This window comes from Uranotaenia lowii, chromosome 3 (genome assembly GCF_029784155.1).
Source record: "Uranotaenia lowii strain MFRU-FL chromosome 3, ASM2978415v1, whole genome shotgun sequence".
In the NCBI taxonomy this organism is placed as follows: domain Eukaryota; kingdom Metazoa; phylum Arthropoda; class Insecta; order Diptera; family Culicidae; genus Uranotaenia; species Uranotaenia lowii.
In genome coordinates this window covers 39,513,623-39,539,984 of record NC_073693.1, presented here as the reverse complement: position 1 = coordinate 39,539,984, position 26,362 = coordinate 39,513,623, and the positions used below count along the sequence as shown (strand labels likewise).

The window sequence follows — 26,362 nt, the reverse complement described above, 5'->3', positions numbered from 1 at the left end:
GAAAAATTTGAAAAATTGAAAAATTTGAAAAATTTGAAAAATTTGAAAAATTTGAAAAATTTGAAAAATTTGAAAAATTTGAAAAATTTGAAAAATTTGAAAAATTTGAAAAATTTGAAAAATTTGAAAAAATTTGAAAAATTTGAAAAATTTGAAAAATTTGAAAAATTTGAAAAATTTGAAAAATTTGAAAAATTTGAAAAATTTGAAAAATTTGAAAAATTTGAAAAATTTGAAAAATTTGAAAAATTTGAAAAATATGAAAAAATTGAAAAATTTGAAAAAATTTGAAAAATTTGAAAAATTTGAAAAATTTGAAAAATTTGAAAAATTTGAAAAATTTGAAAAATTTGAAAAATTTGAAAAATTTGAAAAATATGAAAAAATTAAAAATTTGAAAAATTTAAAAAATTTGAAAAATTTAAAGAATTTGAAAAATTTGAAACATTTGAAAAATTTGAAAAATTTGAAAAATTTGAAAAATTTAAAGAATTTGAAAAATTTGAAAAATTTGAAAAAAATAAAAAAATTTGAAAAAAATTGAAAAATTTGAAAAATTTAAAAAATTTGAAAAAAATGAAAAATTTGAAGAATTGAAGGACTTTTTATTATTAAGGGATTTTAAGAATTTGATAAATTTGGAGGGAATTTGAAGAATTTGAAGAGTTTGAAGAATTTGAAGAATTTGAAGAATTTGAAGAATTTGAAGAATTTGAAGAATTTGAAGAATTTGAAGAATTTAAAGAATTTCAAGAATTTCAAGAATTTCAAGAATTTGAAGAATTTGAAGAATTTGAAGAATTTGAAGAATTTGAAGAATTTGAAGAATTTGAAGAATTTGAAGAATTTGAAGAATTTGAAGAATTTGAAGAATTTGAAAAATTTGAAGAATTTGAAAAATTTGAAGATTTAAGATTTTGAAGAGTTTCAAAATTTGATATATCTGAATATTTTCAAGAATTTGAAAAAAAAATTAAAAATAAAAAAAAGTTTGAAGAATTTTAATTTTTTAAAATAATGTTGAACAAAAATTCTAAAGGAGCTTGAATTTGACAAGAATATTAGTAAATTAGACTTGAATTTTACCAGAATTTGATAAAAACTTGAAGAAAATTTGACGTGAATTTTATAAAAATCTTTCCAGAATTTCACGATTTTTAAGTAATAATACAATATTTTGATAAGCTTTTAACAATAATTTGAGAAGAGTTTGACTAGGATATAACAAAAGCTTGAGAAGAGTGTGAGTAAATATTGACCAGATTTTGAAATTTAGAAAAATTGGACAATAATTTAACAATTTAAGGTTCAGAATTATTTTTCAGTATTTGACAAAAAATGATCAGATTCTGACTAGAATTTAAATTATTTCAATTTTTTGTTTACAAACTTTTAAATTTTAAAGACGTTTCATAAAGGAAAGGAAAACTATACGAGGAAAATTTGAGAGCAATTATAGAATATTTTATGAAAGATTTGAAACGCATTTGGAAAAAAAATTACATGATTATGACAAGAATTTTTAAGAATTTGGATAAGAATTTTCCAAGAAATCAAACCATTTAGGTTACCTAGACTGAGAAAAGATAATTAATCGATAATTTGACAAGAACGGTTTGACACAGCTGAACATCAGTTTGACAAGAATTTTACCACAATTTAACGAGAATTGGACAATAAATTAGAAAGAGACACAAGGAATTGTAAAAATCCATATAAAACTTTAACAAAGAATTGTCAATAATATTACAGAAGTTGAGAAAAATGTGTTAATAATAAGAAAAAAAATTAACTCGATTTTGCTAACAAACTGTCCCGTTTTGGACAAGAATGTTAACAGCATTTGAGAATATGACAAAAAAATTTAATTTAAATTTCAAATAATAAGAAAACAATTTCACAAGATTTTCACAAGAGTTTGACAAAATGATTGCATGATTTTTTTGAGAGAATTTTAAAAGGATTTGAGAAGAATTTGAAAAGAATTGTCAAAAATCTAACCTTAATTTGATAGCTTTACAAATTTTTTTTTGTAACGTTTTTGTTTTTCTTTTTTAACGAAAACTCACACCAAATTAACTCCTCAATGCATTGTTTCACTTGTTTTAAATGTTAATATCAATTATCGAATAAGTGAAAAAGTATTATTTCAATTCGAAAAACATAACTGAACAGATTTAATGCCGTTATTTCGAGTCTCATAAAAGTTATGACCCATTAATGATAAATAATAATTTTTGAAATTGTTGATTTATTTCAACACAATTTTGCTTATTTCTTCAAAACATTATTCATGAAGTGCAGGAAGATGTTGATGATTGATTGATATAAAAAAATCCGAATCTGCAAAAAAAAAACAGCAGATTTCTAAAACTACTTTTGTTTAAAAGAATAAATTAATTTGAAATTTGCATACTTTCATCTATCTCTCAACTCACACATATATTATAATATCGTGGTAAAAGTAACATGCGTCTATTTCTTTTAATTTTTAAAACATGTTTTTGAGAATATGAAACATCCATGCGTTTAAAAAAAAATAGATTTTAATTTATGTTAAAGTTAAAGGAGAATTTCGGCAGAACTCTTCAAAACATTCACAAAAATTCGAAAAAAAAATGCAAATTTGATAAAAATGTATTGGATCAAACCTAATTAAAAAATAAAAAAAAACCTTAAACAAATTTTTCAAAGCTCTTTTAACAAAAATTTAACTATGAAAAAAAAAAACAAATCTGTGGATAATTGTAAAGCTAGCAAAAAAAAAGTTGGGAAATCATTATCATCATCTGTAGACTTTATTATTTATGCTTTAAATTACATCTTTACGGCTAAAAAATACAATTAGGGATTACTTAGGGAATTTGCTCAAACCAAACTTTACTGTGTTCAGTGTAATTGGAATGACTAATGCCCGAATAATGTCTCGTGCATGTATATTGATAAACAATTCTTTAAATGCAACACTTATACCCAATCTAACAACAAGAGATATTTGCGTCGTTCAGGTTTCGCTGCCTGATAGAAAATACGTCTACTGTTCAGCATACTTACCATATGAACAATCATCCCCTACGGATGATTTAAAAAATGTCATTTCATTCTGTGAATCACAAAATACACCTCTTGTAATAGGCTGTGATGCCAATGCTCATCATTTTGTATGGGGTAGCTCAGATATCAATCTGAGAGGCTTAAATTTAATGGAATATTTAAGCAGCACTGATTTAGAAATTCTAAATGTAGGAAATAAACCAACTTTTGTTAGGTGTGACAGAGAAGAGGTGATTGACATCACACTTTGTTCTAGAACAATTTCTCAGGAAATTTCAAATTGGCATGTGCCTAACGAAGAATCGATTTCTGACCACAGGTTTATCTATTTTGAACACTCAGGTGAGTTTTTAGAAACAATTACATTCAGAAACCCAAGAACAACTAATTGGGACCTTTATTTGGAGCATATTGCTATTAAATTTCATGGATATACACCTGAAATTACTACTCCTTCTGAGTTGGATGAAGTGGTCCCGAGCAGACTTTTATGGCAAAATTATACCTAATTTTGCTATCATGCCTTGAAAGTAAAATGAGGTATCATTATGCCCGAATAAAGGTGGTACAATGCCAAAATTTGGGTCTCACTTTGCATATATGGATACCTCGATAATCCCAAGTGTAGGTTTCACTGAAACCTTAATGATGCCTCGTTTAGCCACCATTTGAAAACGTGTTTTGAGAGCATAGAGATGCCACTTTTTGACGTCGAGTGATTCCAAAATTTGGTATCATTGAGCTTTCAAAGCTCGTTCAAAAATGCTCGCTAAACGAGGTATCATTAAGCTTCCGTTTTAACCAAAATTTGGTATAGCTGTGCTATACGCATAGTACCACCTTAATTCGAGCAGAATATGCCAATTTTAACTTATAAATCATGATAGCAAATTCGGCATAATTATGCCACTGAAACTGCTTGGGGATGCGAATGTTTATCAATATATTGTTAAATAGGATTTTGCCTGTAATAATAAAAACACAAATACTAGTAATTTTGATAGTGTATATTTAGGCGTTTCAATGTGCAGTAGTGTATTATAATTAACAGAAAAAAAATATGTGAAGGGGTTTATTTCAACTCTAATGAACTTCAAATAAATTTTTAAACTTCTCTAGAAAAAAAAATATTTTTCTGAAAACCGTTTTGAAATGATCATCTTTTTTTTTTAAACGAAACCTCAAATTACTTTCGATAATATGCAAAGAAATGTATCAATAATTGAACACTATTTTTTATTTAGATTCATAGAAAGTACACAGCTGTTTTTATAATGAAAAAAAAAAAACACAACATTTTCCACGTTTCGAAAAACTGATCATTTCCATATTTTAACAATCATATTGTTAGGAGCAAAATATTAAATTTAACATTAAAGCAAAAATAAAAAAACTCAAGAGCTTAAAAAAGTTATAGATATGATGATAATTTTAGTAATTTGAATTTCTTAAAAAGATTTACAGTTACAGGCCTGTAAAATCAAATATCATATTTTTGCTCAGATTCAATTTTATTTGTATTTTGAACCGGGATGAATTTTTGGCAAAAATAAAGGTATACTTAAATTAAATGACAGCAATAATCAAACCATTTAATTTAATGTTATGAAAAAAGTCCAAGTGTTAAAATTCATAGATATAGGTAGTTGAAAATTGAAGAAAAAAAAATCACATATAGATCAATTCTTCTACTTACTAACAATCGAATTATTGCAATATAGCTTTGATGAAGAAGTTGTGATACTACCACCAATAGGAAGTGGTTCGCATTTCCAGCGCCGGCGATGTTGTAGCTTTCCCAAATGTTGCGGAACTGCAGCGTTGTTGTTGTTCCCAACATGAAACCCGAAGAATGAAGTGATGTTGATCTTAACTTGTTGGTCGAATTCGGTTGGCTCCACCAAAACAACGATTTGGACTGGATTGGATTCCAGCCACTCCTACTCTTGGCTTCATTGTTGTTACCTACGTTGTTGGCTGAAAGAACAAAACAGCTCTAATTAAAAGCAGAATTAGATTCACTTAGCTAAGATGCTTGTTTTGTTTTGTCTGGAAAAATGCAATGTTATAGAAGTTATTTTAATTTTTTTTCATAGGATTATTTATCATTTTTCTATAGTACTTCATGTGAGAATAAACCTCGTGAGTTTTGTTTTAAAAACATTTCCTTAACTGTTAATAAATTAAGATGAAAAAATATTAACTTCACAAAAATCATTTATTTTATTCGATTTTGTGACTCGCGAAACTACTCTAAAATAGTAGAAGCAGTTGCTAGCCTGGTTTACACTTCACGTGAAAAAATCTTATTTTATCAATAACTCAAAAACGCGACTTAACTTATATGTGTAACATGGTAAAATCGATGGGTATAGTTGGAAGATGGAAAAACAACTGGCCTTGTTGTTTTAAACATCCTAGAACTGTTTTTATTCCGATTTCTAATTTTTTTTTCACCGCAGATTTTTCATTATGGTAGGGGAATTGAAATAAAAACATTTCGAGGAAGATTCAAACAACATTTTTACGAGAAGTGTCAATGGGCCTTAATATATTGGACCAAACATATTAAGAATGGGATCAGATAAAAAAATCAGTTAAATATGTGTATGTATAAAGAAAATTTTCTAACATACGGGACAACATAGCCGAAAGCGGCAGTTTAGTGTCAAAGAAATTTTGGATAACTTACATGACATACCGAAAACATTCCAAATTGACCTAGTCCGCAAAAGCCAGGTCGGTGTTGCGAACATCCAACCCAACTGTGCTCTGTTAAGCTTTTTACCTGTAAAAAAACGTAAACGAGAAATCACTTCAAGAATTTAGGTCAATCAATAGTTACCTGGAATATTTGGAAGCTCGATCCCTCGTTACATGGATAATTCAACATTTCCGGCATTTTTTTTATCCTAGCCGCCATCTTCAGTTGAGCGACGTTGAAACTGAATCCGGGACGCCTTTCAAGAAGAGTTTCCGTGATCCGAGGATTTTCCGCTACGAAGGTCTCCAACGGAATTAATTGCTGCTACACCACCGGATAAAGGAACGAGTTGGCCGCCTGGATATCAATTAAAACATTAACCTTTTTCATCATTCTCATATGACCATTCGCAGTGGTCTAATCCTTACCTTCCTGAAAATCAGAAGTCAGTGGACAAATTACACCGCTGGAGTTGCTGCTCTCTGATCAGCAGCCAAGTGCACTTTTGGTGACGATGACAAGCTCACCGTTCCCGGTCGATAACGATGCGGTTCGTTGGACGAGGCTCTTCCGGATGACTGTAGCGATCGGGTGAAGCTTTTCTCTGGTGAACTTACGGGAAGTCTTCGTTTTTAAACTGTTCGTGGCACGCAAGCATTTGCTCGAAATTCGCGGTTTGTTTTGGTTTTGATTTTTCTAGAAACACTGCGTTAAATCACGTTGTAGTTCTTGAAATCTTCATGAGGTGAAATTTAAATTATCGGACAAATCTAGCGTAACATTTCATAAGGGCGAAACTAGCAGTTAGCTCGAAACGAGAAAAACGCGTTTGAAATTTCGGAACATCTAATCAAATCCTATTTAAAAAATCGAACACTTTTTGTTCAACAAAATCTTAAATGTGCATTATATTCACCTATTGTTCGTTTGTTATCAAGATCATAAACTTTTTTTTCTATATTACGCCTAAGCTACGCCTGCAAGTTTCGCCCAATTGATCGGCCGTTTTTGTTTTGGTTTTGAAGTTTCGCCCATAGGTCCTACACGCAAAAACTAATTAAGCCGTTTTGTCACACACGGTCAATTCAGTTACACTACACGAATAGAAAAATTAACCCCATTTTGAATAGGCGTAACTTCTCGTTCCAACGAAAATGCATCAACAGGAAGTTTCGCCCAATAGAATTTTATCAATTTTTTGAAAGTTTTAAGTGATTTTAAGATGACACCGCGTTAATTAGGTAAAGTGCAACCACGTACATCCGGAATGACCGTTAGCTCGATTTGTTTACATTTGGCAGTTTCGCCCTTTTGAAATGTTACGCTAGAAATGATTTCTAGTGACAATTTGTGACGTTTGGAAAATGAAATGGTCCTGTTTGTTACAGGAAATTTGCTGCAAGAATGCATGAGTGTTACACTGATATAAATATTTAATTTTTTTGTTCTTTTTTCTCAGGGATTTTAAACCAATAAATATTTAATAATACGTGTATTTGCAAAAGAACTTGTAATTTGAAAAAAAAACTAAAAAGAAATGACAAGTTATGTAATCTTACAGCAAATTTCTTGTAACAAGAAGAGCCATGCAATTTGCTTTAATTTCAAGCAGTACTTGCGTGAAAATTACACGTCTTCCAATAATTTTCACTTCATGTAGCTTGCAGTTACGACAATATGATTTAACACAGTGTTTAACCATAACTCAAAACAAAACAGAAAATCAAAACAAAACAGAAAAAAAACTATCGTGCCAGCAGCTGATCGGATGTTTCTTTGAATTTGTAAACGCTCGGAAATCAGTCAATGCAAAAACCCTTGCGTAAGTAGTTGACCATCAAAACGATCAGGAAAAGTGCTCCGTTATCGACCGAGAACCATCACTACCAGAAGTCTAGGGAACTGCTTGTCCGTAGTCTGCCGTTCCAGCCTTTGGTTCTTCTATTCAAAAGTTCTGCTGTGTTAGATTCTCAGGAATATGGACAGAAAATCTGCTGTCTAAAGAAGGACCAAAAAGGTAAGATTCTTAAGATGGTCCTGTAATAGTTGTTACTGATGATTTTTTTTTTTTTTCAAGGGAGTTTATCTGCCAGGGTCATTCTTCCCTACACCCTGTTACTGATGAGCATAAAATCCTCCTACTAATCCAGCACTCCTCCTACTAATGCTGTTACAGGTGAACCAACCAGCTGCACTCGGTCTTAAACCTACTAACCTAAACTAACCAACATCTAAGATGCGGTTCATATTCAGCCGGCGTGCGGTTATAGCGATGGGTTCCGTCAATAACCTCTCTTGGCAAGAACATACCGGAACCTAACGGATATCTTAAGTGTTTGCAGGTCTGGCAAACGCAAGTATTCCAGATCCTGCAGCATTTTTTTCAAGTATTCCAGAAAAAAAGTGTCTAGTACAATCAGATCTAACTTATGTTTTTCTTTTATCTATTCGTAGATCGAAACATCATGGAGTCAGATTTTATGAAGGTTATGATTGCCAAAATTAGACTAATTCATAAGATGCATAATTGCATGAGATGCATGGCGATGGAAGTATTTTTACGCAGAAGAAAGAATGAGAAAGACCGAAAAATATAGAGAAAGAAAACAGTGAAGAAGATAAGAGCTGGAAACGACTCATTCAACAACTGCATCTACAACTACATCTGGGGTCAAGTGAATTAAGCGTTGAGCTGAAAGTAGTATTGTAGACGTAAATCATTCATAACTGTAAAAAATCACAGTGTAGCAATGTGGTGCGTGCTACATATCTTCCGGGAAATGTTAAATCGTGTTAGCTTAAAGATATATCGTATAGATTAATTATATTTGTAATTCGTAGCAAATCCTTTTTCGAACGTAAAATTGTTTGTAATATGAAATGATGGAATCTCGATTTATTGCTATTCTTATTTTGTGCTTTTGTGCAGGTAGTCGTGGCATTCGTTTGCTCGGTTCTGTGAATAAGTGCCAAACAAATTTACAAAAAAAAAGTTAAATAAAATAATTCTCTTTGAAACCTGTTTTTTGTATAACTCAGAAAATAAAATAAAAACCACGATTAAAACTATAGTCTTTTACAGTGCTGTAATATCACAGGAACTTATTTTAGCTATGTACCTATCAATTTGAAGCTCCAAGTTTTTTTTTGGTTAAACTCGAGGATGTCTTTGCAATTACACATAATATTCATTATATTTTTTGCGAATCTCAAATAAGGCCTGAACAATTTTGAAATCCTTCTTTTGTTACTTGGATAAGCGACATCACAAGGGGGAAATACTGAAAAATAAATAAAATTTACAATAAATTGTAACACATTTAGAAATGCTTAACAGAATTGTATACAATTTGTTCCTATCTCATACATTATTACTTCCTCTCTTTCTCCTGTTTGAGTTTTCGAATGATTCATCGAACAAAATAACTTGAACTTTGTAGTTTTCGGAAAAAATCAAAGGGAGAGCAACGTGCGGTGAGAAAAGTTCGATATCTGTTACAGCATTATTTATGAAAGAAATTTTTTTGTGGTATTATGGTATTATGTTTAGGTTAATTGATTTAAAATCTCAGGTTGTTGAAATCCATGTTTGAGCTTTAATTTAAGTTTTAAATGTAAATTAATTGAAGCTGTGTTTAACATTAAAATTTAAAATCTTCATTTGATTGATTTTTATTCTTTGTTTGTGTTCGGCATATGGCGAAATGGAAATAAAATTTATAAAATAAAAATATCTAAATGATGCCTAGTTTTGCTATCACAGAGAAATCAAAACAAACTAATGCACGCACTATGTTGGTAATGACTGAACTCGTGGTTTTTTTCTCAGCTCGTTTTAAATTTTCGATTTTTAATTTTTGTCGCAGAAAATTAGATACTAAATCATGCTATCATGTTGATATCATTTTTCTGATCTATGAAAGGGAATGAAACCTTAATGATGCCTAATTTTGCTGTCGTTGCAAAATCAACACCTAATAGTGCTATCATTTTGGTATTAATGCCTTACTTTGGTATTGGTTTGTCATCATAATTAAACATTTTGATACTTGAAAGGAACCTAATCTTGGCATCGGTAAAAATATAACACCATATTATGCTATCATTTTGGCATTGATAGCTAATTTTGGTTACTGTTTGCTATTGATTAAGGCATCAAAGTCTGCTCGGGGTTGCAAAAACTACCGAAATTATTTTAAATTCTTATGAAGAAGCGTGTCCCGTACGAACGTTGAAATTCAACAAAAACAGTACACCATGGTGGAACTCAAATCTCAGTAAATTACGAAAAAACTGCAGACGCTCTTGGAACCGAAGGCGCACGGAAGGTTTTGATGCCTTCAAGTTGGCTCGCAGAGCTTACCGGAAAGCAACAAGAGCTGCCGAACGCTCAAGTTGGCAGAACTACTGCACAAACATTTCAAGCTTGCACGAAGCAAGTAGGCTAAATAAAGTCTTAGCCAAATCAAAAGATTATCAGGTTTCATACCTTAAAACCCCTAGTGGTGATTATACATCAAACGACGAAGAAACATTAAGTTGTCTATTCAATACTCACTTTCCAGGATGTGTTGATCAAGATTCATCGATAGAGCCTGAGTTCTTTTCTGGAAGTCTAGATTCCTTGCATTTTGCTCGGAAAATAGTTACTACAGAATCGATCAAATGGGCAATCGATGGTTTCGCTCAATACAAATCTCCTGGAAGTGACGGTTTATTTCCAGTTTTGCTTCAAAAAGGTTTCGATCATTTCAAACACATATTAAGGAAAATAATGATAAGCAGTTTTGCTCATGGATATATTCCTAAACTTTGGCGGCAGATAGCCGTGAAATTCATCCCTAAAGGGGGACGATCATCATACGACGAAGCCAAAAGCTTTCGTCCTATTAGTCTAAGTTCATTTCTATTAAAAGCACTTGAACGTTTAATTGATCATCATATCAGGCAAGAATGCCTTGTCCAACATCCGCTTAATGCGACACAACATGCATACCAAACAGGAAAATCAACATTAACTCTTCTGCACAACGTAGTACACAATATTGAAAATAGTTTTTCACAGAAAGAATCATGTCTAGGAGCATTTCTAGACATAGAAGGAGCATTTGATAATGTCTCGTTTACATCAATAATGGATGCGGCACTACTTCATGGAGTGCCTAGTGTTATAACTAACTGGATTAGCGCAATGCTAAGTAACAGGAATCTTCATTCGTCTTTAAGACAGGCTTCAATAACAAAAGTTAGCACACGTGGTTGCCCACAGGGAGGTGTACTATCACCTCTTTTGTGGAACCTAGTTGCAGACGGTTTGTTGAGAAAACTCAATGACCGTGGAATACCAACCTATGGATTCGCAGATGATTATCTTCTGCTGGTAAGAGGTTTGTGCATAAGCACATTATTTGATATAATGCAACAAGCTCTGCGCTCTGTTGAACGATGGTGTTCTCATGTAGAACTTTCAGTTAATCCTCTAAAAACTTACATTGTTTTATTTACTAAAAAACGTATCACCCGCGGGGTGCGCCCTCTGCTGTTTTATGGTTCCGAAATCACCGTGTCTAATCAAGTTAAATATTTGGGTGTCATTCTTGACTCCAAATTAAACTGGTCTGATCACATCGAATTCAGAATCAAAAAAGCATGCATGGCCTTCGGACAATGCCGACGTGCAATCGGAAAAAACTGGGGACTCAAACCCAAACATATTCACTGGATTTACTCCACAATAGTAAGACCAATTCTGGCCTATGGGTGTCTAGTGTGGTGGCAGAAAGGAGAAGTTGCAACAGTTCGGACTAAACTAAATCACCTTCAAAGAATGTGTCTCTTAGGGATGTCCGGATCGTTCACTACAACTCCTACTGCAGCACTAGAGGCTCTGTTTTCTATCAAACCTCTACACTTGTTCCTAAAACAGGAAGCCTTCTCATGTGCTTTTCGTCTACAGGCAGTTGGTTTCTGGCTGTCAGGAAATATCGAAAGATCATCGAGTCATACAAATGTGTGGCCTGAATTAGTTAAATTAAACAAGTTTAATCTAGCGCCAAACGATTTAACACTCTCGAGTAGTTTTCCCTACATGGGGTTTAAAGTCAAATTTCCTTCTCCTCAAGAATGGTTATCAGGTTTCGTAGAGGACCAAATGTCCTCTCATATTGTATTCTATACTGACGGTTCATTATCAAACGGCCGTGCAGGTGCAGGAATTTACTGTCACGAGTTGAACATAGAACATGCTCAACCTCTAGGAAAATATTGTACAGTCTTTCAGGCTGAGCTATATGCTATTATGTATGGAGTGCAAATTGCACTTCAAAAGAAGATTATGTTCAGAACAATTTATTTCTGTTCAGATAGCCAAGCAGCTATCAAATCACTCAGTGCTTCCAGTTCTAGATCAAAACTGGTAATCGCATGCCGGAAAGCAATCGAAGAACTTGCTGAAGGCAATGGATTAAACCTTCTATGGGTACCCGGACATAAGGGAATTTTTGGAAACGAATGCGCCGACGAACTCGCTAGAGCTGGGTCGGAAAAGGAATTTTACGGACCAGAGCCGGCTGTCCCAATATCACCATGTTGGTTCAGAAACCAAATTCAAACTTGGTCCTCTAACCAGCATGAACGATACTGGGAAGAGTTGGACACTTGTCGTCAAACTAAATTATTTTTAGAAAAACCATCTCCAATCATATCGAGTTACTTATTAACTTTAAATAAATCTCATTGCAGCATCTTGATCAGAGCACTCTCCGGTCATTGTAAACTCAACTATCACATGCACAACATTCAGCGTGCTGAATCTCCAGTATGTGGTAGTTGTGAATCAGATGTGGAAGATCCCTTCCATCTTATATGTAACTGCCCCTCATTTGCCAGACTACGTTTTCGTACTCTGGGATCTTACGCTTTAAGCGAATCTGAGTTTAAGAAATTAAACTTGAAAAACATTCTATCATTCCTTACCGAATGTAGAAAAGAGCTTTAATGCTAATAATCCCTAGTGGAAAGGCTTTATGCCATCTTAAATAGATTGAATTTATTTCTTCCTTTTATAGGTTTTTCAGGTAAATGATGAAATCTTGGATAAAAAAAAAGGCTAGGCACAATTTTCCCGTATGTTTGGATAACGTGCCGCTATTAAGCCTACCCCCATTCTGATACCTGATACCTGATTGGATCAAACCTAATTAAAAAATAGAAAAAAAAACCTTAAACAAATTTTTCAAAGCTCTTTTAACAAAAATTTAACTATGAAAAAAAAAACAAATCTGTGGATAATTGTAAAGCTAGCAAAAAAAAAGTTGGGAAATCATTATCATCATCTGTAGACTTTATTATTTATGCTTTAAATTACATCTTTACGGCTAAAAAATACAATTTTCAGAAACAGAATCAGTATCAAATTGAAACAATGAAACATGCAGTTTCAAGTATGTAATAAGTTAAAATTGAAATCAAAAGTAAATAGGTTTAAATCTTCTATTCTCTTCTATTTTTTATTTTAAAAAAATCATCTGAAAATTTAAATGCCAAAAATATGATTTTCAAACTATACAGTTTTATTGTTAAGTTTAAGTCCTTCAATAAGAACTCTGAACATATTTCCAGGCTGGCTACCTGAGCTAGAAATGTATCACATTTCTAAATTTATTAGTTCCAATCCAGTTTAGAAACACACATTAGAACCATAACTTAAGTAGTTAAAAAATTTAGCAAGTGAAAACAATGTTCTAAATTTTAGACCAAAGGATGAGAATGATTATTTAAAAAAAAAATCAAATTTGGAGTGTTAAATTAACAACTTGGAATCAAAACGTTTTATCAATATTGTAAAGTGAAAAATTTCAAACCTTAAATCATATTTAGGATTAAAAACTAGGAAAATATATTTCAACATATCTAAATAATCTAAAATGCTCCAAGAATTTGTCTCGATTTTGACAAACCTTTATTTTTAGACTTTGAGATATCATGGTTGAAATATCATTTCAAAATTTAAAATTACCATATTTAACGGTTTATAAGACGCAGTTTTTTCCATTTATTTAAGCCAAAAATAAGGGTGCGTGCTATACGCTAAATATAAAGCACATTTTTTTGTTTTAAAATGTAGATAAACATAGTCAGGTTCGTCCAGATAGAGCTGAGTGCTTCAGTAATATTTTGAGACAGTTGAGTTTAATGGACAAATATTTTAGACTAAAGACGATATCTTTGATGTTTTTGATTTTCCTGTCTCGCTTGATCAGGTATAATTTTATTTAGATTCGAAATTCTGATGTGAAATCAATATTTTTGTGGAAAAAACGAACGAAATAATTTTAAAAAATTATTTAAAGCTATAAATTGTAGCCAGCGTAAAATAAATTTAGTGGCTCCAGAGAGTGGAATTCTTATCCAAGTGTTTCACTTTTAACATATGAATGACACTGTCAAACAAATCGTGTTTAAAATGAACTGAAATAAAACTAAGTTTAGTTCCGATGCCAAGAAAAACGCAGCCCAACATTTATTCTCAGGATTGATGTCTTCGTCACCGTCGAAGGAAGACGGCCTCTTTTCACAGCCTCCATTGGCATAGGTCGCAAAATTGCTCGGAAATAATTGCCATTTGCGTCCATCAAGCTGCCACGTCAGAAGTTCGTGGCCGTCAGTCCATCAGTCAGTCAGTCAGTCATCGCGAGTTCCAAATGCGAACGATCCCGTGTCACCCCGGGAAGCGCACTTCCGATCACGCCGCCGACGGATGTTACGAACCCCATGGATTCGGAGAAGTGCAATTGCAACTATTGTAGCATCGCCAAAGGCCTCAGCACAGCATTTAGAGGCTGCGCTACGCGCGGAGAAGGTGATTCCCATAATTCACATTGATTGAAATTGCACCGGAATTGGCAACACGCCAGAAAACAAGCCTCACACGAATGCAAAATGCCTTGCAAAGGTGGGTGGGTGGCGATAAGCGGAAGTGACCGAGTTGTCGTTGATCCTTTCGCTAGGTCGCTAGCCAAAGTCAGGAATAGCAAAGTGACATCTTCGTAATGGTGTCAGAGTCCTGGGACATCAATCACGGGTCCGCCGGCCGTCGCTCGTCCCCTTTGCGTAACGTAACGCGTGTGTGTGTGTGAGTGTACGTATGTATGTGTGATGTTGCGATGTCCTTTTCCACGTCACTTGATGGTTCTATTCTATCCGGCTAGTAAGTCACTGGCCACGATAGAAGAAGAATGTGGCCGGTAAATAGCTGCGACTCTCAACTCCCGCCCGGTGTTGCTCACTTGGTCTACTCAAGTTGCTTGGTTGATACTCAATTTTATAGGGAGACCAGCTTCAAAAAATTTGCTAACACCTCATCAGTCCATATGCAATTTTACTCATGGAAAACAATATTGGTATGTTGAAAATCTGGGAAAACCCAGAGGTCATTCATATTTTGAATTCTAAATTTTTTTTATTTTAACAATACCTAATAGTAAAACCAATCTCATGTCAAAAAAAAAATTACAATTACATTTTTATAATCAGAATTAGTCATCGAGATGAAAAAGGTAGAATATACAACACAGACAAAAAAAAAATACATGTAAATCAAATCCTGTATAACTCAGACTTTCATTATTCAGAGTTTGAATGTCAATTTTTAAAATAAGATCAATATTTCAAATAGATGCTGGAGGAAGTTTTTTTCTCCACATTAACAGACTTATTTTGGTCCGGATACATATTTCGCCCCACCTTGCAGCTTTTTTCCAATATTTCTATCATAAATCATATTAATCATGGAAATTTTGAACAAATATACCTAGTTGAATCAACTTCTTATGATTCCAACCATATTTATCATTCCATTAAGGGAGTTAAGGCTGTTAAGGGAGAGAAAATTGAAAATAAAGTTTTGATTTTCCAAAGTTGGTCTGAATCAACATTTTAGGAGGACGTACCATTGTTGGAGTCAACCTTCAAAAGGTTTTCTGCATAGCTGTAAAAAATTTAACAACTACAAACATGTTCACAGCTATGATAAAACACTTGAAAGCTAGTTAGCAAGCTCGAAGAACAAAAACCAACTTGTTTTATTAGCAATTTGACTCATGTCGAAAATAGGCCCTGCCCAATTACTTATGTTCTTGAAGTAAACAATTTTTTTTATAAGGTCATTGTTTTTAATGCTTGATGTAAAACTATTGGCATTTTGGTTTAAAAGTTACAACCATTCAGAACAAAAATGGTTTCAACTGTAACAAAAAGAAGAGTTTAATTTTAGTTACAGTTGAAATAACTCAGTTAATAGTTGAACAATTTAAAAATAAAAAAAACAACTATAGCTTTGAGGAAAAATGAGGAAAGTTAGGAAAAAATTGGTAAAATGTGTAGAAACTACAAACAAAAAAGTACCAAAAATCTAGTTGTTAGCCCCTATGGTAATGCAATTTTTGAAAAAAAAAAAACAGTTGAAAAATCTACTCCAACGTTAAATTTTTTCGTAGAACAAAAGTTGTTTTAAAGATAAAACTGAACTTTTATGAATTTTTCAGCGAAAAAAACATGGCTTTTAGATGGTTGCATTGTTCTCGCGTATTTTTATCTTTTTTGAACTAATGCATTCTAAAGAATTGAAGCTAAATCAAATCCTCTTAAGGTTTTGGAAATCAGAATGCATCAATTGATGTCGCGGAGTTGATGATGTTCGACTTTCTTAACTTATCATTGGTCGCCTGAAGGAAATTTTCGTTCTAAAAATTGATCCTAAAGATAAGCCAATTGGCCAGTATTTAACCCTGAGCACAAATTTTGTCGAAATTGCATTGTGCTGTCGCAATTTTTCAATTTGAAACAAACTATATAACAGAGGAATTTTTCTGTTTTTACTCTATTCTTATCGAAAATTAATGTTTTAAAGCATAATAAGTTGTAGAAAAAAACAGATGCTTGTCGCAAAAAATATTCAACACACAAGTGTACCTTAATAGAGGCTGGAGAAAAAATGAAAAAAATAGTTCAAGAATGAACTTAAGTGAAAAAAAACTTGACTACAAGAATAAGAATGATAAGATTAACTAAACTAATCGCATACTTGCGCATCAATTGCTGTCTTAAATATCGCAAAATTGAGAAAAAAACTTATTTAGTTTAAGGGTGGTCCAAAATAGGTCCAATGGACGGTTAAAAATAAAAGTCTGGTGGTCCAAAATACCGATCAGAGTAATGATCGAAGAAACGAGTTTTAAGGATTAAATCTTGTTACATTCCAACAAACGGCTAAAGCAGTCAAAAACTGTAACATGTACTTTTTTTTTTATTTCAGACAATAGCATAGCCTCATCCCAAAGCGGTCCCAAATAGGTCCGGTACCCTAGTTCCAAAGATTATTGAAAATATTGAAAATCATAATTCACAATTGTTAAAACAAACGAACGAGAATTGTAGAATAAAAATATATACCAGAAACCAAAATTTGGAGACCGCAAGGGCAACGTAAATAGAGTTACTACGACATGTATTTTGTCAAAGTATTTCTTGTAATTAATAAGTTCAATCTTATTTTACTGTTGTATCACACACCTTTTTCATTTTTATCACTTCAACTAACATTGCTGCACGGCCAGAACGATTGAAAAAAAAATCAGCATTAGGAACTGGTCCTAAAAGTGTCATTTTTTTTTTTTGAAATATACATACACCGTCTTAGCCGATTTAGGCTTTACAGATTGAATAAATGACGTGGACAACTTAAGATTAACATTTCACATCCAGTACTGAGATGGGAATCGAACCCATGTCATCAGTGGACCAGCGATTATCGTCTTACCATGCTAACCACTTGACCACCGAGGCGTACAAGGACCAGTTCCTAACGCTGTTCCTGTTCTGGAACCTGAACCCCAATTTGATTTCAATCCAGGTCCTAAATCTACTCCTGACTTTGATCAGAAACAAGATAAATATCCTGATTGCTCCGGAATGTGATCCTGAACCTTGATCTCGACCCAGGATCCTGATTATAGATTCTGAATTAATCCCGAGTTCTGATTCTGAACCAGGTCTAGGATCTCGGACCCTGACCTCAAATTGCAGCTGATCTTGACCCTTATCCAGATGGTGATTTATAGCGTAGATCCTGATACCGGATTCTGATCCCGTATTCTGATCACTTAACACTCTAGAATTATGGATCCTGATCATGGTCTTGAAACTTAAATAAATCCAATTACAACCTTGTTCTCCCGCATCTTGATTGTTTATTCTAAATCCTGATCGTAGGCCCTGATCAAGGATTCAAAGTGAAAGCTATAGGCTAATTCGTTTCAAAGTAAAAAAGTATACAAAAATCCTGATCCAGTATCTCATATCCTGATTCCGGATTCTTTTTCTGATCCCGAATTCCAAATATTTTATCTTGGCTCCTGGTCTTGATTTTGATTCTTGAATTCTGATTCGTAAGATAAGTTAATTGCCGTTTAATTGATTCGTAAATTTTCAGTTCCGGTATTTCGGTGAAAGGATATTCTTGAAGGAGGAATATTATAATTGAAAATTGGTAAAGATGGATAGAATAGTTAGATGCAAATTTTTAAAGATGTTGAAAAGAGCGAAAGAGCATTTTGCGAAGAAAACTTATTAACGTACCAACGTACGCCATACTTTACCCGGCAACATCTCATCATTTAGGAGAAAATGGACCGGGATTGAGGTTGCACTACCTTCACATATACAATGAGATATGGTTGATCCGAAACTTACATGTATGAGCATAAGTTTTTCTCGCAAAATGCTCTTTCGCTCTTTTCAATATCTATAAAAACTTCTTGGAACTATTCTATCTATCTTTACCAATTTTCAATTCTAATATAATTGAAATTCTTTCATGAATATGCTTTGACCGAAATGACGGAACTAAAAATTTACAAATAAAAATTAATTTATTCTGATTCCTCATTCTGATAGTTGATCTGACCCTGACCTTAATCCCGGATCCTAATGCTGGTTTATATTTTGGATTCTCATCATGATTCTTTATTCTGGAATCTGATCCTGAGTCCTGGATTTAAATCCTCATTTCGGATTTTGATACTGATTCCAGATTTTGAATACCATTTTTTATCTTAATCCCTTATTAATCCCCTAATCCCGGACTTTGATCCTGGATCCTAATCCAAGAACCAGGTCCTAAATACTGACCTCAAATCCTGATCCTAGATTTTATACCCGGTTCTTGATTCTGGATCCTGATCCTAAGCCCTAATCTCGGATCTAGAAGCTGATCCAGAATTCTAATTCCGACTTCTGATATTGATCTTGTTTCTTGATCCTGATTCTGGACACTTAATTCTTTACCTTAATATTTATTCGAATTTAGACCCAATAAGAGCCCGCCTTCTGATCCTAAATCCTGATCCTGATTTTGGGTACTGTTCCTGGAATTTCGGGATCAGCTAGGTTTTCATTCCAATTCAGACTCAATACATGGGTTATGAATTAAATTTCACATTTCCTCAACAATATTTCACCTACATAGCATTTTTTAAGAGATTTTTATAGTACCTAATCTAAAAATTTAAAACTTTAATGGTCGTTCTTTTAAAATTTCCGATTTGACAAATTTAAAATCGAAAAGTGGGAAAGCCATTTATGCAAGAATTGTTTAACATACTTTCACATTCGAATTGAAAATACAAATTCTTGAAAAATATATGGAGAATATCAAACACAAAAACTTAAAAGCGAATTAATATGAAATTTTTTTTTATAAAAGTTCTCATTCTCCGTAATATGTAGGTACCAAATTATGTAAAATTGAAATTTTGATAAATTTTACTTAATAGAATATTTTAATTGCAAAAATCTTATTAGGCCGCTAATTTTATATTTTCTAAATTATTTTCTCTCCTGATTTTGGTGAACTTACAGATGAAAAAGCTCCACAATCTGAGGGAAACTAAATATATCAGCCATCTTGCTTGTAATTTTTTTTTGGTGGAGCTTGTTTATCCTCTAACTCCCCACAAATTTAGAGAAAAAACGAATATTTTTCAAAAAAATAATAAAAAAATCGAGTTTTGCACCAGATGTACAATGAAACATGAAGAGTCGTCAGGTAAACTTTACTCAAAATTGATGATTTTAGACTTGGATCAACACTGTCTATTAGTTTATATACCATTGCACATAAATTAAAAATAAGTTACAAATACTAAGATATTTCATTTCGATTTAATTTACAAAATGTTACCCTTTTCTGTTAAAGTTTAGTATACATAAATTGCAGAGTTTTAATATTTTTTGAATAAATTTTAGTAAGCTGAATAACTTTTATTGGAAAACAAAGTTTCGAAAATAGAGTTCGAATTTCAAATAGTAGAAGTTTTGTATCAATATAACTCTGATAATGATGTGATTTCAATATAATGTGATAATTTTACAAACTAGATTTCAATTCTTTTGAGCTTCGGTTTTCCTGTTTGGTTTTTTTTTTCAATCGAAGCTGACAACTGAAATGAGAACTTCGGATAAAAAGTCAAAAATACTAAATTCATGTTTTGTGAAAACTTTGTGAGCGGATTTGAAATACGGTGAATTTTCAGCTCAAAGTAAACATTAATAATTTTTAACTTTCTCATTATCATTTTAGTGTACTGAGTTATTCGAGTTCTTTAGTAATTTATGAGTATATCTCCCTGAAAACTTTCCTAACTCCTCAAAAATATTTTAGTTTCCGCTTGAACACTCTCAAAGCTCCTAGAATAGTGGAGGCCACTTTCAATACCACTGGCAATAAGTAACTAAATAACAAATGTTGATTGCATAATACGTGATAGCAAAGTACAAATCAATATGTAAAATGTGGGGATTTTTTTTTATTATCTGACGGGTTTGCGCCGGGGGTCTTCAGATTTTCCCCAAAATTGAAATTTTGGTTCATTTTTGCGACTTAAAAACACATGTATTTTTTCAGATTTCTAACATTTTTATTTTTTGAGTTAGCTTCGGTTAGATTTTTTTGTAAATAAAAAATAACCATTTTTCAAAGCTACATAACTCTGTTGTTTCTCAACGGAAATTATAAAATAGCACATCAAAATGCATTGAAATTTTATCAGCTTTCCAAATAGAATAGTTGAAAAAAATTAAATAATGACCTTCAACATGAAAAGTTGTAAATAAACTTTAAATGGCGTCTAAAAGTACCGTCTGCACCACCGAATATTTTGCAAAAAATACCATTGTATAGCTCGATTCATGATGCAACTTTCATCTGAAGACACCAAAGTGGGCCATTAACACCTTGAAGAGTTATGAAAGAAATAATGACAATAAATCTCTTTTTTTGCATCGAAAACAAACAATGGTGGAACAACTGCACTCACATATGGAGATAGCAAGCACTTCTAACAACATGGAAACAAAAAAACTTACCAAAGCAGGTAAAAAACACTATGTTTTCGTCATTTTCAGACTGCCCCTACACGCATAACAGTCCCATATGAATTTTCGTCATTTTAGGTCAACATAAGGCTTCAACATAAAAGACTAAAAAAAGAGGTTTTGTTCTAGAAATTTCGAAAAAAAATAACAATTCGTGGCTGTCCTATATGAAATATACCTGAATAACAGTCCCATATGTGAAATACCACGGATTTGGTTACTTTTCAATGTTTCTTTCGGCGAAATAGTCTTTGGTTTATTGCTTTGAATCATTTAAACATTTTTCAACTCACTTGATGTCGAATGATGCACACTAGTTTTCGAAGGCAGGTCTGACTTTCTTAGGAATGACTTCCTGAGCGAAAAACTATTGGATGCAATCAAAAATCGTAAAAATATTCAACTTACAATGTGGAATTCATGATATTTTTTTTGCAAAAGTATGTTTCTTTTTATGACAATTGCATTTAGAAGTTCAAAAATGATCAAATTTAAGTCTTAGAAAGTAGCTTGGTGAGAAAAATATATTTTGTATGGGACTGTTAGGCTAGTAGATTCGAAAAAGGTTTCAAATATGGTCGATTAACAGTCCCATAATGAATAAAAATGGTGCTCTCGACCTTACCAATAACCCAATTTCGAAAATTTCAGGCCTAACGATTTATTATGACAACCTAGAAACGATTTTCGTTTATGCTGAAAAAGCTGATTGTCTCGCTTGCTTATTTTTGTATATGGGACTGTTATGAAAGAAGGGGCGGTAGATTGTTGCAGCTCAACTGACTTCATGTTATATCCAAAAATCTATTAACGTATGCGTTTATACCCAGTTTTGCACCAGGTCACAACAAGTTATGCACATTTTACTGTCATTTTTAGAAGTTTATGCGCTAAGTTTTGCATCCGTAATTCCCCAGATTTGATTTAAAATGGACGGTGGAACACTGAAGATTCTTGTGTGAGCGATCGAGGTAGCAAAACACTGACGACGAATTATGTTCGTTTTAGTATGGTAAACCTTAAAACTGGGCGAATGTAGAAAACGAATACGGTAAAAGTATCATATTTTCATCATTTTACAGCCTGGGCTGGCTATACTGAGCTCTTTGATTATTTCTACAACATTTGTGCCACTTTCTCATACTTTTTGATCAAAGGGAAAGGATTTTGGTGTCCAGTGCTTAGCTCCCGATATAAACACTATGTAAAGCACGTCTATATTTCATTTTTTTAATCACATTTTTATGATCCCAAACACAGGGACTGGACCTTCTACTATTGGCATTGATTAAGCTTCACAATGATCTTTGCTCGAAAAATTAATAAGTTACATAGTATATGACCAGGTTGTAAAGCAACATTCCCATTATTAGTTATATCACTTAAACAATACGATACTCAGAATTTTAGTTAAAATTTAAAGTCAGTTTTGCTGTAAACACACAACAAAGCACGAAAAAGTAGTGTTTTTTACCTGCTTTGGTAAGTTCTTTTGTTTCCATGTTGTTAGAAGTGCTTGCTATCTCCATATGTGAGTGCAGTTGTTCCACCATTGTTTGTTTTCGATGCAAAAAAAGAGATTTATTGTCATTATTTCTTTCATAACTCTTCAAGGTGTTAATGGCCCACTTTGGTGTCTTCAGATGAAAGTTGCATCATGAATCGAGCTATACAATGGTATTTTTTGCAAAATATTCGGTGGTGCAGACGGTACTTTTAGACGCCATTTAAAGTTTATTTACAACTTTTCATGTTGAAGGTCATTATTTAATTTTTTTCAACTATTCTATTTGGAAAGCTGATAAAATTTCAATGCATTTTGATGTGCTATTTTATAATTTCCATTGAGAAACAACAGAGTTATGTAGCTTTGAAAAATGGTTATTTTTTATTTACGAAAAAATCTAACCGAAGCTAACTCAAAAAATAAAAATGTTAGAAATCTGAAAAAATACATGTATTTTTAAGTCGCAAAAATGAACCAAAATTTCAATTTTGGAGAAAATCTGAAGACCCCCGGCGCAAATTGTCAGATAATAAAAAAAAATCCCCATGTTGTAAAAATTGAAAATAAAAAATGTTTCTCTTTTGCTTGATATTGCCGTTTTTTTATACATGATGTGGAGGAGAAATATTCGATTCTGAAAAAAAGCATCGCGGGCCACAAAAAAAGACGTGGGCAACAAAAAAAAAGGCGCGGGCCACAAAAAAAATGACGCGGGACACATGGTTTGGCCACCTAGATCTAGACGTAATTTTACACATTTCCATTGAAGCCTGTAAGATGATACAAGCTGCCATTTTGAATGTTTCGTTTGATTGCCGGAAGGTCACTCGCAGAGCCACAGTTTTTTTTGCTTATGCTTATGCTTATGATACATACACAGCCAGATCTTGTCAGCATCCCGGTGAGTAGTAAAAGTACATTTACTACTCATCTTAACTCGGCCGGGCCCACTGTGCAGTATTGGACGCAGAGACAACTGGAACCAAGGGAGGAAGAAACGTGGACAACAGTACCATACGTTTCCATGATTTTAAAATGTTTGATGTTTTCACGTTGGAAGCACAGTTGCTATAATTTACTGTGCTCCTTGATGGTGGCCCATGTGAACTCGTCCTTCTGTGGGTGGAAATGAGGATTTTCTGCACAGAAATCCAAAACATTGCAGTATAGATAGAATCAATTGATAAATTCCAATTTTAAAATTACTTTACTGAAAGTTTTATCAAACTACATGTTTCGGATTATTGTGCACCATCATCTCTGGTCATCGACCTTGGATATAGCGCCTTTACTCGCTCTTGAAAATAAATATTGGAATAACAGAGAAAAAATTAGTACCACCACAAAATCTTTTGGAATCAACTCTTCCAAAAGATTTTGCGGAATAATTGTGAAAGTCCACTGCATGACTGAACCCGTCATTTTCTACCATTTTAAAAACTATAAGCTTTTATGGCTAAATAAGTGAGGAAGAAACTATCAAAAGGATTCATATTGAAAGATCTTAATACTAAAATACTTAGCTTGGATAAACTTGGTGACTCCAACTCGGGTATGCTTTGTTCTGATTTTACCCTTGAGCAATCCATAGGTGGCACTCAATTTTCATTTAAGTAAATTCCAATACTAAACAAATTTGTTTGGCCCATTTTATTATACACATTATCAAAATAAGCCACTCTCTCCAAACGGAACCAAACCAGCAAAAAAAAAAAAAACACATCAAAGCAATCAGATTTTATCCCCGATTTTGAAGGTTTGACATGCTCTTTAAAATATCCAATAAACACATTCAAAAGAATCATGAAGGAATTCCGTTTAGTTTATTTCACTAATATAACACTTAAACCAAAAGAAAATTTCCCTTTAAGCACTATTAAACTTTCCCTTCCCAGCAAAACAAGCAATCAACACGTTTCTCGCACTGCATGCTATACAAAAAATTGCCGAATGCCATAACTTTCATTCATGCACTTCTTTCAAAAGCCACTAATTTTCTAAAAAAGAGTCGTTTGATCCGCGTTTTTTCACTTTAAGTTGATACATTTACACAATAAATCGAGTAAAAAAACTTGTCTTGGCAAAACCACTGGAAACGCGAAAAATCAGGACCGTGAGAGAAAAACAACCGCACTCAACCGCAGCTTACTTCGATCCCGCTCGCAGAGCCACAGTTTTTTTTTAAAATAAACTTAATTATTAAATTCCATAGTAACTTTTGTATCTATCTTAGTTTTTTCAATACAACCATTCAAAAAAAGTCATTTTTTTACGCATACGTTAGTACTTGTATATAACATGTAGGGTGGTCTAACCGGTTTTACCGAAACCGGTAAAACCGGTAAAACCGTCCATTTTCCAATACCGGAAATACCGACTTTTGGGACGGTAAAAAACCGGGATTTCCGGTAAATTTTTCATTAACTTTTCATCATCTTTTCATCAACAGCACTGTAATAAAATTGACACAGCTAAATGTTTTTTTTACCAAAAATGTATGAGTACAAATACTTATATTTTGTTCAATCAGTTTCAAACTCTAAGCTTAATAAACCTTGCTACAAGGTTTAAGTATGTGAGATATGATTGTTGCTAAAACTTGCCGATGTACTTTTTGAATTAAAGCTAGAGTGGCGTTTAAAAAAGCATTGACAAGCTGCCATCTCTCACTCAGATGAAATATTTTCATGAAACTTTACACATTTCAGTTCAGCTATCGAACTAACGCTTCACAACATTTCAAGACTGTACAAGTGAACAATGACTGAAAAAAGAAACAGCTACAAGGAATTTAAGATTGCTTGATTATTATATCACAGTAGTTTTCATTGGAAAACTGGAATTTGGTCAAAAGATGCGAACATGTTTTATCTATAAACAGGCCAAGTGCTTCAAAATCGTTCTAAACGGTGAAGGGCTTTCAAAAATTAAAAACCAAAAATGTTGATTAGAAACTTCCTACTTTGTTTTAAAAATTAAAATGTTTCAATAGAGCCAGCATTTAAACACATGTTGAAATATTCGTATGAAATTTCTCTATCAATATTTTCAAGTTAATTGATGAAACTCTGTGGTTTTTATTTTTAATGCTGTTGAAGCATTTTCTTTTTCCGACAAAGCAGTAAAAAAGTTTTTATAAATTTGTAACAGTATTATAGCAACAAAGAGCGTATGGATCAGATCCAAACAACTATATTTATTGCTGAATTTTGACTGATTTTTTGAAAGATTTTCTTTTTTATTTGTTTGTTTTAATTTTGGAAAGGCAAACATAATGCTATCACGACCTAGGTTGCGAGGAAAACATCCGTATTTAAGACAACAATAATCTGTAGTTTTGTGAGTCAACCAAAAACTTTGTGACAGTGTTTGAGTTTTGTTTGGTAATTGATTAAGTCATTTTTCAACGGAAAATCTTTTTGTATATCATATTTCGTATCATTTTCATGAAAGACTATAAAAACTTTTACTAAATCTGTAAAATCTATTCTTCAATACTGTTCTACAGAGTTTAGGACAAAAATTCGTCTCAAACTATATGAAACTTCTATTATTTCTGCATCCTCAATGTGAAATTAAAATAATAAAATGACGATGATAAATATCATGATTATCATGAGGGTGATGATAGATTTATTTCAAAGTGATAATTTAAAGGCTTAATG

General features: G+C 32.6%; 1 protein-coding gene and 1 long non-coding RNA gene across 16 annotated transcripts in view; both read right to left on the bottom strand.

Moving 5' to 3' along the window:
- The window catches only part of LOC129754131 (collagen alpha-1(XVIII) chain), an 875,414-nt gene that overhangs the window by 5,092 nt on the left and 843,960 nt on the right, over positions 1-26,362 (bottom strand). The window lies entirely within an intron of this gene.
- Positions 4,651-12,270, bottom strand: LOC129754134 (uncharacterized). 2 transcript variants are annotated; one of them, XR_008738974.1, is made up of 4 exons: positions 6,187-12,270; positions 5,900-6,115; positions 5,756-5,842; positions 4,651-5,031 (listed from the first exon to the last, which is right to left on the bottom strand). It is a non-coding gene; the product is annotated as an uncharacterized LOC129754134 (long non-coding RNA). The 2 variants fall into 2 exon arrangements; XR_008738973.1 differs by having other exon boundaries at positions 5,747-5,842; positions 6,187-12,269.